The following is a 15,116-nucleotide window of genomic DNA, read 5'->3' on the forward strand; positions in this document are numbered from 1 at the left end:
GGCCTCAGCTGCCTGTCCAGGACAGCGTCCTGTAGGACTTGTTCCAAACAGGACAAGCCTCCAGAGATGCCAGAGGGCATCTAAAATGTCATTAGGCATCTTTGACAACAATCTCTCCTATGTGAGAGATGACTGGCCTACAGATTATGCTGTGGGCAACAGACCTCAAGGCTAAGTTAATACCGGGCAGCGTGCCTTCTCCCTACGCTCCATTCATTTTGGGAATGACTCATTTTATCCAAAAGTCTTATGTCTGAAATAAGTTAGACGACTTGCACTCTAGAAGTGTTTACTTGCCTCCATTCTCCACAACGGGAGAGCGACTAAGGCAGGTGTAGATGTGTGTACTGTAAATATCTACAGTTATATGAGATTAATTTCCCCCCATTGTACAAATATTAACTCCCAGGTCATCCAATATTTTCACTCCATCAGAATTAATGGTCTTGACGCAAGAAATACGGACTGACGTTCTACGACCTATGCTAAAAAGAAGGTCAGATTGTAAATCCCCTGTTTATTCTTATAACCTACTCTGCATGAGCAACCCCTACCCTTCTGTACAGTGTTCCACTAAACTTGCTGAACTCTGATAAGAATCACCATTGCACACTACAGAGGTCATAAATCATGAAAATAGCATGCCTGCTCTGAAGGTAATATAATTTCTCAAAACAAAAGAAAGGGAAATTTTAGCTGTTATTCATTCAACAGAGAAGTCAACAACTGCACTGTAATATGGTTATGCTTGGTATCTTATCTCTATATTGTGTTTTGAGCCTCATTGTCAAATGCTTTCAAGAAGATCAAATGGAGACCATATTTCAGCTTCAGTAAAAGGCAAAATGTTTTCCATCTCTGAAAATGGACAAATTCATTCACAGTAATTGGCCATCCACCTAGCAAGAAATAATCCAAAGTATTCCCAATTGGTATCTTTTAGTTTCATCTTTGTCTTGAAGGAGGGAAGAGAATATAGAAAAGAAAAAAAACTATTGTTTCTCTGCAGAAATTTGCTTTCAGCTTTCCCATCTCACCTGTTTACTCTGTGTCAGACGGTGTATAAATGAAAGAATGGTGAGACCATTGCTGTGACTTTTTTCTCATCTTCTGGCAATTCAAGAAAATAAAACCCGGTATACCTGGCAAATGCAAACTGCTACTAGCAACAACTTCTTCAAAGAAGTTCTCAAAGTAGTGTACATAAAAAACGAATTTTCTGTGACCCTGATTTGCTTAAGCTGGACTTTGGTAATAAAATAATCACCTTTATTGTCTGGAAACTTTCACTGTCCTTTAGCAGCACAATGCAAAACATCTCTGGAATGGACTGCACTACAGACTTGTCCTGGGTACACATCTGTAAGCTATCAACTGGCTTGGCTCTTTGATTCCTTGAGGCATCTTTGGTAGACTTATTTATGAAGGAAATAAATTGCTGTTGAGGTCCCATCTTCAGTTTCTGACATGTTAAATGGTGAAGTTTACAATATTTTTGATGATCCTTGTAGCATAAATACAAGCAAAGGTTACAAGCAAAGAAATTAAGTGAAACTGAATGGATTATGCATGCAAACCCCTACCAAACGTGCAGTAAAAAGACTCAGGATCTTCTAGACCTTTAGACCCTAACTTGAATTTTGCAATTCCACTCTCTACATGATCCCACAGGCAGTGTGATATTCTGAGATAACTTGTGTCTAACTCAGAAAGCAGCTGAAATGTTCACACTAGTGTTTACAAAGGTCACATAATATGATGGAAAAAATAATGTACAAATAACTGTGCATACTAGTTTCTGTCCTTCAGTTATATCACTTGGATATCTGTGGATCTGAGCACAGCCACAAACTAGGTGGGTTTTCCGCAATATTCTGGTTGCACAAAGCTCAGTGCAAAACTGTATAATAAGCAATGGTAACGGAAACAAAACTGATTTCACTCACGTGGATTCTCTCACACCCACATGCTCCCATGTGTCCAAGTAGTCTGGCCAGGGTCACTTCAGTGACAAGGAGGACAAGGGACACTGGTTATTCATCACATCATCTGTCTTCTTAGACTGGCAACCATGTGCTGGTTTTCTGATGTGCCTTTTGTACCCGTTAGGGCTTGACAGGAATGGTGATATTTTGCCTTTACCATCCTGTAACAACTCTGTAAGTCATTAGGTAACACTGCTGATTTCCTCATTATTCTTTGGACTCTATTTCCACATGTAGCCTGTACTTTACCTTAGCCTGTCCTTAATTTTCCTTGTCGGGATGCCTTGAGAAGGTGGAAGTAAATGTGCTCTGTTCTTTACCAGCTGCTAATCTGGGTGCCATCAACACATGCCATTCTTTCATCCCTTCTTCTTGTTTGTTTTTTTAATTAATTTTTCTGGTACTTTCATATCTAGACACTCTCATTCATGTCAGTCTTAACATTTCTATTATGAATCTCTACATTCCTAATGCTGAAAACCAGTAGGGAAGGTAAAGATAAGTAATCTTATTAGCCCTTTCCCTGTTTATCCATGAAACAGCGGGCCAAAATCCTTTCCTCACCTGAATGCATAATTCAGAGAGCACACTATAGCATAAAAACAAATTAATAAATAAATAAAGAATGACAGGATCAAAATGAGAGTTAAAATTCAGTTCCATTTCATATATGGAAATTCTTTTGGCACTAAGAAGAAAGCACGGAGGTGATAATTCTGAAATTTTCATCACAATCCCTAACTGAACAGCAATTCCAAATCTAGGATAAAGGAAAGCAATTTAAACAATAAAATATCAATGACATTGATCAGCATGTTTTTATAAAAGGCATTGCCACGCAATCAGCATGACTGTAACAAAACCGCATTTAATATGATCCCCATCACTTGCCTGATATACCAAAACAGCATAAAGCAAGCACATGCATCCAACAAATTCAGGATACTTTGGCTAATTTTAGTACTTTTGACAGTGCCACAGAAAATGTAATGAGCACAGAGTCTTGAAAGATGTTTTTTCTCCTTGTAGCTGGTAATTCGCTGCATCTCACAATTGCCCAAGTGCATTATGATATGAGTGTCCCTATTCCTGCACATCAGAACAATAGCCATTTTCAAAGGCAACAGACGAATGATGGACAAATGGTCTAGTATGAACTAACAAATCTTAAAAGGCTTTTCCCTGTCCGCCATTCACCATTCTGGAAAGGAGCTTTTGTGTTGTCCCTATGGCTTAGTTACAGTGCATGTACCATTTCAGTGTCTAGAAATCTTCAAACATATTCACAATCTGTCATTTAAGGGAAAGAATGGTGGTTTTCAAAGTACAGCTATTTTTCAAGCAGTGACATATTTGAGATAATTATGCCATCTATTTAATAAGCCTAAAGGTGAGCGTTTCAAAACAGCCCATACTGACTTTCAGTAGGTTCCAGGTCCCTTAGATTCTCTGGATAATCCCAGCCTAAAGTCTCACAAGAATTTTTTATTTCTTTATGTATCAATTTATTTCCTGAAAAGGGATGAGCATATCAAAGGTTAATTTTATGGGTTTTGGCTTTATCACTAAGCATATTCCATTTAAAACAAAATTTTAAGAGAAACCATTTCATGAAGTAACTTCATCATGAGAGGAGAGGAGAGGAGAGGAGAGGAGAGGAGAGGAGAGGAGAGGAGAGGAGAGGAGAGGAGAGGAGAGGAGAGGAGAGGAGAGGATTCATACTCAACTGTAGCACTCAACTAGATAAATTACTTCACAAACAGGATGTCCGTAGCGAGTACAACCATGAGCTTATGGAATTTCTCAGTGTATATAACAAGCAGCAAAAGGTTTACATAACAAAGAAGATTCAGGTAAGACATTAAGGAGAAAAATCATAATGCAGTGAAACACTGAAATATGCCAGAGGAGACTATGCATTTCCCATTACGAAAAGTCCATCAGGTATGGCATAGCTGTATGCCATTTATCTTGAGGAAGAATGGTCCTGATGACTGGAGATGGCCTGCATTCTCTCATTCCTTTTCGTGGCTGTCAATGCTCTTCCTCCTTTCAACTAAAATAGTAGAACAGGACTAGAGAAAGTTCTACATATTGGAGCAGTGGAGGCAGAAAAGGTGGTAATTCTGGGAAAGTAAGGGAAAAGGTCTGCTGGGTTAGGATGTCCTTTATCATAAAACAGCTATTGGGGAACGTTGTCGCAAATGTTTATATTCCAGCAGAGAGGAGAAGGGGGATTGTTATGATGGAGAGAAACCTACCTCCCCTCAGGGTGCAGGAGAAAAATGGAAGTCCCAGCAATCCCAGTACCACTGTAAGCTGCTGTCTCCACCATAGTCTGAAGTCCTAAGAAAACAAGACTCAACTGCCCAAACAGCCTCAAAGATCCCAGCACCCAGGAACATGGTGTAGCTTGCAATATTTAATGCAGCTATATACTTTTCTTGATCATTACAATAGAAGATTCAGGTGTTGCCCATCATTTTTTGCACCCATATGTACCAAGAGTGCACTGATACAAGGCACACAGGTTACCCTTGTAGAATATTATGAGAAAAAAAATGACTAGAGAAAACACAAACATTAAGAAACTCTCTTATTTTTTAAAAAGAAATGTTGAGGCATAAAACTGTAGAATCAGAATCTGTGTTAGATCTTATCTAAAACAGATCTTATCTAAAACTTATCTGAATACTGAAACTCTAATCAGGAACAGGTACATGGTCTTCAAAGGCACACTCTTTGCACTCCTTTATTCCTCACATAGATGGGTATCTCTGGTTACTTAAAATGACAGCTGGCATTCACGTGGAAGGAAGAAGTTTCTTTTTTCACCATTACCTCATTGTATATACAAAAACGTTGTTCTGAGATATGATGTGATTTGACATGAAGTGAGGCAATGGTAAAAAGAACTTTTAAAGTTTTGTTTCAGCTTGGGTGATTCCTGTCAACTTATGAAACCGCCACAGAGCAAAATGTTTTGTGAATAATTAGCAGGTTAATTACCCATAAGCAGTGAGTAATTTGTATTACCTATGTGGTTAGCTCACCACACCAAGACCCATGCTGATTGCACATGTCTCTGTTGCCTTACAAATTAAAGGATCAACCCTGCAAGGCACTGTCTGTCCTCAAGTCCTATTGTTGTTCCAGTAGTGCACAACACCTAATTCAAAAGAGATTCCTAAGGGATGACAAATGTGTGGTGGATTTCAGATCAGATGCCCTAGGACAACGTACTTTAGAAAATAAAACAGTCAAGAAAAGCAAAGAAAGAGACAAATTTAAGTAACTGAGCCCCACCAGAGCAAAATGAAATATTTGTTGTTCTAGTTATAATAATTTTCCTTTATTGTCTGTTCAGTATTCATAAAATGACAGGAATCATCTGTTGTTGGAGGAGCTGGGACAAACATTCCTGCAGGAGGGGCCACTGCTGCTGACCGTACGCATGCCTGCTTGCCTCGTTTGCACCCACCCCATCCTGGGACTCCCAGAGAAATTTCTCATTTTGCCCAGTGACATGTTCCCAGAGTTTCCCTCAGCTCTCTTTAGTACGTGACTGTGGTTTTCAGTCATACAAAGACTTCCACATGCAATTTGTAGGTCAGCAGAGTTGGCTACCCCTTATTAAATAGACCTTTCTGATTAAATTTGGAGAAATTTGTGGAGTTTTACTATACTGACCACAGTGAAACCAAGACCTCCCTTGACATCACTGTACTCCCAAGTCCCAGGAGAATCCATGAGGTCATTTGGTGCTCACCCTGACCCAAAACAGATGTAGCACAGCACTGCACCGAGATGCATACCAGGAAGGGAGCGGATTCACAGCCCGTCCCCGCTGCTCTTAACCAGGCAGGGTACCGAGGACAAAGTGCCTCCTGGGGTGCTAGAACATGGCCAGTTTAAAGCCCATCCTTACCACCCAGCCGCCTCCTCTCTCACCAGGCTGTGCAGCCCACCTATCATGTCCATATGAGCCACTGCTTCAAATAGATTTCCTTTTAATTTAATAAAGCATTGAGGCGAGCTACAGGACAACCTGTCTCTGGACTTGGCCTCAACTGGAAATTGCAATGCTAAAAAAGAAAATTATCAGTCAGCAACAATGACTCAGAAGTGAGTTCCCACTTTTTGGTATCCAAAAGCTATAAGTAAGCATCAGAATGCCAAGCAACCTAGGCTGCCAAGGGAAGTATGTGTGAATGAGGCAATAGGAAGAAAAAGTATCTTGAACTATGTAGAAATTTTACACTACAGTCCAAAGGAAACATGGCTGGATGAATAATCATCTTTTATTTAATATCAAAGAACAGATACTGTTTTACAGTAGGCATAAAATAATGCCAGCTCCTTCCATTGTCTGCAAACTGGGCACAAATCTCTTCCAGTAGAAAGTTTTGCTTTGCTTTCTCACCAAAATACTTAAGGGCTTACAAGGGCTTGCTTTCCCAAAGGCCTTGAGAACTGTTGGTAGACAGAGCTGGGACGCTACAGACTACAGTGCTACAGACCCTACAACATAGGAATTACTATATGCTACATATAGGTAAAATAAATGTTGCAAGCTGTAACATGGTATAAACATAAGCTCAGTCATTAGAGTAGAGCTTGTGTAAGATGGTCCTCCAAATAATGAGCAAACTAATATCCAACATGCCACAACTCTGTGATTCAACATTTGCTTAAAGATGGGTTTTCAACTCCATTTCTGAAACGATTAGCTTCTGTGTGTTCAAACAAGACCTTTAAATGTTATTTGAACATAGATTTATGGGTGATTCATTTACCAGAAATTAAGTGTGTGAATTCTTCTTAGTTGCAAATCATCAGTATGTGGTCTGTTGAATAGATGTGCCTCCCTCTACTCAAAAGCTGTGCGCAAAATGTTTTCCCTGGTATTTGAAATGTTTCTTAGAACTGCGATTTTGACCACTGGAATAACGTTAGCACCACCTAGAGGCACACGTTAAAACCACGCTTATATGTTACCCAGAAGGATTTTAAATTGATGTCTGTATGTTATACTTCTTTAGTTTAAGGAGGTTCCTTTTGGCCTATGGTTTCGAGGGCTATTTCTGATACAAAATTGTACTCCAACGTCTTCATCCAACATGAGATTTTTAATTGCTAAAAAGTATGTTTTCTTTGCTTATCTTCCACCTTGAAAGAAAGAAACCTAGAAAGAAAATTAATTTAGTTTTATTTTCGTATAATTAAAATGGGCAAAATCTCCTCAGCAACGAAAGAACAGACAAAAAGCACAATGGTTCTGTTTTATTGTCTTTAAACAAATTAACAAATGCTATTAAAACTGCAATCTTAGTACACCTGATTTTGAACACAGCTGATCAGATCTGTCTTTTAAGTGAGCTCATTCCCTTGAGAATATTCCTGTACATAACCACCTTCAGCATCTCCTTAAGGCTCAGAAACACTTCGGCTGCTTGCCGCCATCTTCTCCTTGGCCCATGTCATGTCAGTGACTTCCAGTCATCCTGTGCTTGTCTAGTATATCTAGGTCCTTCATTTCCTACAGATGAGTTCTAAGTTTATAGGAGAGTTTTGCAGTTGATCCCTCAATACATGACTTTGCATTTCATCATATTTTTTTCCTCATGCCAGGAAATGACAGGAATTATCTATTGTTGGAGGAGCTGGGACAAACATTCCTGCAGGAGGGGCCACTATTGCTGACCATATGCATGCCTGCATGCCTCATCTGCACCCTCCCCATCCTGGGACTCCCAGAGAAATTCCTCATTTTGCCCAGAGAAATGTTCCCAGGGTTCCCCTCAGCTCTCTTTAGTACGTGACTGTGGTTTTCAGTCATGCAAAGACTTGCTATCACTCCATTTTTCAAAACTACCTAATTTTTCTAGTACTTTTTTTTCTCATTTTCTAGTACAATGTCCCAGTTCTATATCCTCTCAAGTTTCCAAACCTTTTTTGTCAGAAATGTCATTAACAGATGACTTAAAGGTTTCTATTCTCATCTCTGAATAGTTTCCTACATTTCTCAAAACATACCCTTTTGAAGACAAGACCTTGAATACTTCTCTGTTTCTTACTGTATTTTATTTCTACCAATAAATTCATAGTTACTATATCCAGCTTTTCTACAGTGTCCTAACTGCTTTTTAAAAGCTTGTTTAATAAAATATACTATTTTTCTCAGGTCAGAGACTCTTTGATGAAGAAGTCTGTTAACTTTCACTAGGAACAACTGTGTCCCACTGTTATTAATATAATTTTGCTCTCCAGCTTATACTGGGGAATGAAATCCAGCTGTCATGACTAACCACAGAATTTATCTTTCTAATAATATTATGTACTCAAGACACCTCTAACCAAATGAGAGTCAAAGTTTTTAGCAGATACCGAACATGATACAACAGAGCCTCTTTTATTTTTTTTCTACAAGGCGAGTTCGAACCTACTCAGTTCTTTTCCTCTCCCTTTAAAGTCTGCCACTGCTTCAATATACTGCAGTATCTCACCATTGCGCAGTGCCTTTATTCCCGACTTCCTTGAACAGCAAAAGCTTTTTGTGTGTCATGATGTTACTCTGTGTCATAACTTAAGATTTCACTATGGCTATTCCACCATTTTATTTCTTTGCGATCCAGGTTTATATCTTACTGCGATTATTTCAAGTCCTTTGCATTAGTACGAAAATATTATCAGTTTTGTTTTTTTTCCTAATCTCATCCAACATCCCAACACTGCATCACGCATAAATTCTTTCATTACATGTATTGTCTGACTGCTATCAGTGTAATTTTCTTTCTCCTTGTGACCTTACTCTTTCTAATAGATAGAAGCAGCTTGAGTCTACCATGTACCCTTTTTGACACTTGAATACTTCACACAGTCACACAGGTATTCATCGGAAGCCTCTGTCTGTGCCTTCGTGTGCTAGCATTTTCCTGAATTGACTTAAGCAAGAAAACACACATTACATAGTTAAACATTTCTTCCAGGCCCCAGAAAATATATATTTTATTTAAATAAAGATAAGAATGTGATACGAGGATTCTTAATCCTGAAAAATTAACTCATAGAAACACGGAGGTCATCCAGTTCAATGGCTCTCCTCACTTCACTGTCACCATCGGACACATCCACCAGCTGTGCTCTGCAAAAACAAAACAAGGTGCATCCTCATTTCCAAATAAAGCTTAAGGACTGAAACTCCTAATTGCTATATACAGGTGCCGTTTTCTGCCACATTAAAGTGTTTAAATTCAGAAAAACAGTGGCACGGACAGTTTTCCTGCTGGCTGGATTGTGCATCTCTTTTCTTAGCACTGAGGTTGTGACACCATCATTCACAAACGTTTAATTTTTAATGCAGCCTAGACACGTATTAGCTCCACTACATGGCAGGACGCTGACGGGTGACACCGCCAGGTCTGTCTGTCCACTGCTGGGTGCAACACAAGCTGGAAGAAGACCAGGTGCTTCTCCCAGCCCCCAAACTCTCCTACACCACAGCAGCTTGCTGGCCCTCCGCTGGGGGCTCAGCCTCGGGCGTGAAGGGTGGAGACCTTGTGGCAGGCGGGCCTGACTGAGGGCTCCTTCAAACCTCCCCACGGGCCTCAGGCCGGCCCACAGACCAGAGCAGGGCTTGGCCAGCAGCCGCCCTTGAGCAGCAAACGAGGAGGGAAGTGTTGTGTCAGACATCCTCCAGGATTTTCCTGCATTACTTTTTTGCCACCAAGCGATCACGTACGGCCAGATGCAGAGGTGGTACGAGCCACCCAAGCCACACAGACAGGCAGACAGACAGAAAAGGGGTAAACTGACAGCCACTCTCGAAGCCACCCGCCACAGAGGGCACAAAGGAAGACCACAGTAACAATTAAAATAAATTATTAAGGGTAACAGTAAGGGCTTCTTTAAATGGGAAACTAAGGAAACCCCAGCAATTGCATGCACCTGCGAGCAGGCAGCGATGGGGAAACACCGATCCGAGCACAGAGCAACACGGGAGGTGTTCCCGCCACCCAGGGGCGCTCTTCCGCCATCTTGGTTAAGGGCAACCCCTTCCTTCGCTCGGGAATGAGCGAGGAGGCCGGTGTCACTAGACTTCCGCCCCAGTCCAATATGTCTGCCGCCCCTTCCACTTCCCTGGTTTGCGCGGGGCGGGAAGGAGCGTCGTCGAGCTGTCGGCGCTCTACCCTGCTGCTCGGCCTGGCGTCCATGGTGCAGGAGGGCGCCGGGGCGCGGTCAGGCGGGGCGGAGCGGCCGCGGCATGGAGGCGGGGGCTGGCCGTGCCCCAGCTCCTCGGGGGGCTGTGGGCGCTGGTGGGGGCTCCCCGAGCCAGCGGCTTCAGCGAGTGCCGCGGGCGGGGAGCGCGGTGCGGCTGGGGCGCAGGACTCGGCCCGGGGGAGCGCGGGCTCTGCCGGCGGGGTGCCCCCCGCCGCGGGCGGCTGACTGTTGGCGCCTCTTCCCCCCTCCCCGCCCGCCCCCGTGAGGTGAGGGGGGCTCGGCCGAGGCGGCCGGCCCGGCTGCGGCACCCCTGCTGCGTCCCGGGTGGCACCCGTCGGCGAGGGAGAGCTGGGGCTTCGGCCTCTCTGCCCTGCCCGAGTGAAACCGCTATTTCTGCCAGCCCGCGGGGTTTTAGTAACTCCTAGTGATGCGGGGGCTCTCAGCCAGGTGAGAGCTTGAAGCGCGGCGTGTCCGGCTTAGCTGTGGGGCAGCGCGCTGGGGCCATTGGTACCTCGGTGTTGGGGAGTCTGGCCATTGGTACCTCGGTGTTGGTAACGAAGCCTTCCTCTGCCTTGTGTCTAGATCGCGTCTGGCTGACAGGAGAGCGGCCCCAGGTGACGCCTGGCTGAGTTGGGACAACTGCAGAGTTTCGTGGTGGTTTGGGTATGTATGTAGGAGGGCCTGGCGTTAATCCTTACCAGCCTGCTGTGAGGATTGGCTGTAGTTTAAAACTAGGATGTATCTTCCCAAATCAAGAAAGAGCTGCTTTTGAAAGGAAGGCTGTGCAAGAATACCACAGTATTTAATAATGCCTGTCTTCAGGTAATGCTGTGGATTCTGTATGTGCCTGTGTCTCAGGACAAACCAACACTTTAAGGCATCACAGAGAGTAGTTAAAGTGTCCCTGGCAATGACCTAGTGATTCTGGCTGAGGCTGACAAAAGCTGCTTGGAAAGACATATGCTATTGTTTCTTGTCAATTTTATTTTGTTCTTGAAAGAGCATTAAAATTAATTAATTAATTAATATGGAAACAAGACAGCCTTTTTTTTTGAGGCTGCTGCTTACCTTTGGTGAAATGTCAGTTTAATAACCCCACATTGATGATTCTTTTTAAAAAAATAAAATATTGCTTTCTAATGCCTTAAATAGCAAAGGGCCCTGTGTGTTGTTCTGTGATTTCTTCAGGTGAAAAGATAGAAGTGAGGCAATTTGGTGGGTGGTGGTGGGGAGTTTGTTGGTTTCAGCTGTGTCTTAACAAATTAACTATAATCTGGACATCTGGGTTTAAGTACTAGGGATGAAATGCAGCAGTTGGTACTCTTTAATATAGATCTTTGTGTCTTTCTCAATCTGGTATTTTTTTTCACAACTTCGTTAGGGTCAACAGTATTAAAGGCTTCAGTGGCTGATCAGTTCTGCTGGCTGTCATGGATAACAGCTCATCTGTAAAGGTCCTGTGTCTTTATGAAGTCTATACAATGTGTGTGTGTATCTTCACTCCTGTGACACCTGAAAAGGGATAGGGTCCTCCAAATCTTATAAGATTTAGTGCCCTCGTGGAAGAGAAAGTCACAGATTACTTGTACCACACAAGGAAGGAATTCAGCAGCTTATCTGTTGCAAGAGGCAGTAGTCAGTTGGGTGGTCATCCAGAGCATGCTGGTCAGACTTCCAGTGTCTCAGTGCCTTCAAGTCACGTGCAGCACATCTTGCCTGTAACTCAGGTGGATAGATAAGGGAAACTGGGAGCTGGGAGAGGAATTTTGGCAAAGCAAAGGGGACAGAGAAAGAGTAGAAACCTGGAGAGGAGCTTCTTGTAAGACGCCTCATTGACAAAAGCATGGCTTCTGTTTGATCTGTTAAATGTGTGGGTTGGCTCACTTGAGATATGATGAAGAGGCTGTGTATGCTTGGGAGGCACAGTTCTTTTTGCAGCATGTATGACTTGGAACAGTGCAACAGAATGGACAGCCTCAGCTGAGGGTCCTCTTGGGAAGGACTGTAGCCTTCATGAGAAGATGTGGGAGTTGTATTTACATGAAGCTAGGTTTGTGTTATGTTTAGGTTGTTGAGTGATAAACTGACAGCCCTGGCTGAAAACAACTTTTTAATCCATGCCTGGCAGGAGTGTGACAACTGTATCAGTAAATAATCTCACTGTGGTGTATCACTGTTTTGTTAATTAAATACATTACGTTGGGTTTGTGCATTTATTATTTTTAGGATAGTATTGAATTTATGGCTCACTGAGCAAGACTTCACACAGAGGACTTGCTGCTCACACTCCAAGAAATTTGATAACTGCTTGTGAGAGCTTTTTATGGTGCTTTAGATGTCAAGGTTTGAAACTTGATTCTTCTCTGTATACTTAAAAAAACCCCAAACCTGTCCAGTATGAGAGTTTCCTGTTTTGATGTCTTTGAGACAGAATGAGTGAGGAGTGTATCTCTGTCTATTCGGCTAGATTGTGTGGGGTTTATTTGATTCGGTAACTTTCAGAATTGTCACTTTGAACTCAAAAGTCATGCTGGCTAACTGTTTCTGTTAGGATGATAGTTAAAAAACCAAGGGACAATCTTTGTCTTTACAGACTTTTGTATGCTGGAGAAGAGTCAAAAGACTTTTTTTTTTTTCTTTTTTCCCCTCATTTTTAAGAGGCTGTTTAGTTGTGAGCTGCGGACAAAGGCTTTTCTGACCAACAGGTATTTCATGGAATGCTGCCATGGAGTTACACTGATTCCAGAAACCATACCATGTGATGGCAGAAGTATTGTGTAGATTTGAGTAATATTAACAGTTTTACATTAAAATAAGTGAAATCAGGAATTCTGAAAGAATTGTGAAAAAGAATTTGTCATTCATTACTAAAATGCTAGGGTTGTAAAATCCTGAGTCAGTAAAAGCTTTTCAGTTTTTAAAATGTTAATTTTGTGGCTTATTTTGTAAATGAAATTTATTTGGGCCCCTCAGTGCATCTTTTAAATAAGGTGTCTGTTACAAGTTAGTGGTGTTTACAAGCTCTTGTCTGATGTGGTCTTGTAGTAGTTTCAGTGCAGCACGCTAATACAAGTACAGAAAATCGTGATCTGTAACAGATCCACTGGATAAATGTGAATCTTCTCTTTCAAGAGAGATGGAGAAGTTGCCTAGAATATCCTTTTTGTATTGACACCTCTCTGAATCTTTATTCCATCACTCCTTTCTCCTTCATGGGTGTACTTTTTCTTTATTTGTAGTTTTGGGGTTGTGGTGTGGGTGTGGTGTTTTGGTTTTTGGTGGTTTTGGGGTTTTTTTTGTTGTGGGTATGTCTTTTTGGTTTTTTGTTTTGGTTTTTTGTTGGTTTTTTGTTTGGTTTTGTTTTGGTTTTGGTTTTCTTTTTTTTAAGAACAGCATCTTCCAAATGAGCTTCAGGGACTGGAGTTAACTTTCCTATTATTTCCCTATTTATGATGACAGGATCAGTTAAAGCTTCATCTCTTAACCTCTCAAGAACCTGCTTGGCTCCTCTTAGTGAGAGAACCAGCCCCTGAAAGGACTCTGACCTGTAGCCAGTTGATGTTAATGAGCTGAGAAGCAGGCAGGTGAGTCACAAGTGAAATTACTTGATGTACATTTTCTTGAGCCTACACTGGCTTCTGGGGTCTGCCAGCTGTGCAGGGATGTGGGTCAGGGAGCTGATCTGGGCTAACTCCACACAATCTCTCTTTGGCTGGGCTATCTTTTTTAAGTTAATTATTCTGCTATGAGAATATGCTTAAAAAGACAAAACAATAAAAAAGGTTAGTGATGGTAGTACGTATGTCTGTGAAGGTTTAAAATGATAGAATTACAAAATGAATTACTGAATTACAAAATCTGAAGTTCCTACAAAAGCCTTAACTGATATGCTTACTGACTTGATTTGTTCTTGAAGTACATTCATCATGACTCTTGGTTGCGTTACTGATTAAGTTTAAAAAACAGATTTTCAATTTTATGCACTCCCTCCACTTTCAGTACATAACAGTTTTTAGAACAGTCTAAGACTAACAGGATGCCTTAGTATTTATCGTCTGACTCCCTTGCATGGGAAGGAACATAGCCAAAGCACTCAGTGCTTCTACACCATCATTCTCAATTGGAGCGCTAAATCAAAGTGGAAGTAATCATCTAGAGTTGGCGTACAATGTCAAGAAGACTGAAAGCACAGCCTAGTAATTTCACTTCCACATTGAAAAGGTGAGAATTAGTTTGCTTTTGTCTTTTAAGAAATGAGGACCTGCCCCAAGAGAAATTATTCATGTGAAGGGGATGCCTGTAATATCTATGTAACTGTAAGCCAAGGGGACAGGAATGAAAAATTGAATGCAGTTGCATGGGTAGACTATTGGACTGAATGGTGATTGATACTTTTTTTAAGAAACTAAAATGTACAAGCCTAAACCTGTTCTTGTGACTCAAAAGACAGAAAACAGTGTATGTTTATTAAAACAGATCTCAAATAAAGGCCCAAGTCGTTGCATTAGCACTGTGCCATTCTGGGCATTTATAGTACTAGCTCAGCAATTCCACTGGCAGGAACAGCAACATGTTGTTTGGAAAGCTGCTCTAAGCTTTTTGACAAGTGCAGCGCAGGAATGAAAATACATAATTAGCTCAGTTTTGTAAATTGCTTAGCATCATTTAAAATTTTATATTACTTTGGTATTTCAAATAATTTATATTAATTAAGAGTTGCTATAAATCTGTCCTCTCTACCCTGTCTTCCATATATGTTAGCCTTTACCTAGCTACTTCCTCTGCTTCTCTTCTCGATTACTCCAAGCTGGTTTTTTTTCCTGTGTAAAGATTAAGCTCATGCATGCCCCTAAAAATACATTGGGTCATCTTGCTTGCATTTCTATCAGATTTACTGTAGTTGTATTATAT

At 41.5% G+C, this 15,116-nt stretch overlaps 1 protein-coding gene and 1 long non-coding RNA gene across 2 annotated transcripts in view; both read left to right on the top strand.

Annotated features, from left to right (window-relative positions):
• Positions 1 to 10,308: 10,308 nt before the first annotated feature.
• LOC140649089 (uncharacterized) lies at positions 10,309 to 12,227 on the top strand. The gene is made up of 3 exons (XR_012041463.1): positions 10,309 to 10,652; positions 10,788 to 10,868; positions 11,587 to 12,227. It is a non-coding gene; the product is annotated as an uncharacterized lncRNA (long non-coding RNA).
• A 1,452-nt stretch (positions 12,228 to 13,679) lies between these two features.
• HSF2 (heat shock transcription factor 2) overlaps positions 13,680 to 15,116 on the top strand; it is a 47,442-nt gene continuing 46,005 nt past the window's right edge. Inside the window, exon 1 of the mRNA XM_072855774.1 lies at positions 13,680 to 13,789. The gene's annotated coding sequence lies outside the window, so the exon portion shown is untranslated. The remainder of the gene's footprint in view (positions 13,790 to 15,116) is intronic.

Source organism: Ciconia boyciana, chromosome 3 (assembly GCF_034638445.1).
Source record: "Ciconia boyciana chromosome 3, ASM3463844v1, whole genome shotgun sequence".
NCBI lineage: Eukaryota > Metazoa > Chordata > Aves > Ciconiiformes > Ciconiidae > Ciconia > Ciconia boyciana.